Here is a 1,564-nt window from a genome sequence, read left to right as displayed (position 1 = left end):
CCACTCAAAGTTATTAGCACAATAATTCAACACTAACTATAATTCCATAATATAACATTTAACATTCTGCTTAATGAGTACTTTGGTATTTTAATCATATTTTGATATAATACTTTTGTACTTTTACTTAAGTAAAAGCTTTTACCCTTTTAGTACTTTTACTCAAGTAGAAGATCTGAGTACTTGTACAGTTGAAAAGTAAAGTCAAATGCATTATGAGTTATACACCTAATAGAATATTATATTTTGTAAACACAGTAGAACAAAACCTTACAATTCTTTTCTTTCACATTTCCTTTATTGTCGGAAAAACTGAATTCTTCCATTACAGACAAGTCCTGCACAGAGAGAAGAAGGTGATCAAAGCGTTGGTGTGTGTGTGTGTGTGTGTGTGTGTGTGTGTGCTGTGGCTGTCAGGTGACAGTGAGCTGTTACTTCTATGGCAGACGTGCTCCAACACGGTCCCGAGAGTGAGGAGGTCATTCCTGACACGTCACTCTGTCATCACAGACTTACCCTGCCAACGGAGAATTCAGCCCTCACACACACACTGATTAATTCATTCATAGACAGGTGATATTTACCGCATCCTTCCTCTACCTCCATCAGCACCTTCTAATCCCACTTTTCTGCATACCTCCAATGAAATTTTGTTGAACCGTCCATTGATCAAACGTACCAGCTGTTAGCTGAGGAGACTATGTTCTTTACAAGTTAACCTGATGTGTATTGTACATACAGATGACTCTTTGGTTGTGTTCCCCATTACGTCGTGCATGTGATGCAAGAACTTGCATGTCAAGGGCAGGCCCATGACATTAGGTACAGTAAGAGTGGGCACATTTTAGCTGTAGTGAAACTGGGATTTACTGATACCGTAACAGAGAAACCAAGACCTTATTATTGCCTGGAAATCAGTGCTGACTTAAAATCCTCATTCAATGAGGGCAGGTTTGATGGTCACATGTACTACAGGGACTATGTTTGAAGAACAAGTAGCTTGAATTTTGGTTTCGCAATGCATTTCTGATGACAGATGAGAAGATTGCGTGTTCAAAATCACGTCAGGGTCACACCTAAAACGCTAAAAAGGCCATGTTTTATAATCAAGCCAGCTGAAGTGGAGCCAGCATTTTCACACTGCTTATACTAAGCAAAGGAGACAGTAGCAAGATTATGACAGGCTTATGGGACATTTGATGCAACACAAACATAAAGCCATACATGCAATACCCACTCGCTATACCCAATGTATTTTTCCCGAATATCGAGCATGATTAAATCTGATAACACCAGTGTTTTATAACTTGTTTTGTACTCACCGTTATTTCATCATCTCTGTCTGATGCTTGCACAATGCCTCACCAAACGGCTCCATGGGAGTCTGCACATGAAGATACAGTAATTAGTTGATGTTGGATAATTGCCCCAGTTAATGGCAATACACACTGAAAAGATAGAACCTAAAACACATCCGATGTGTGGTTTAACTCTGAACAATGTCTAAAGTTACTTCAATCACATTTCTGCCATCGTCATAGTCTGTTGCCATCTAGGGCACGTG

This window comes from Etheostoma cragini, chromosome 22 (genome assembly GCF_013103735.1).
Source record: "Etheostoma cragini isolate CJK2018 chromosome 22, CSU_Ecrag_1.0, whole genome shotgun sequence".
Classification (NCBI taxonomy): domain Eukaryota; kingdom Metazoa; phylum Chordata; class Actinopteri; order Perciformes; family Percidae; genus Etheostoma; species Etheostoma cragini.
This window is presented reverse-complemented; position numbering follows the sequence as displayed.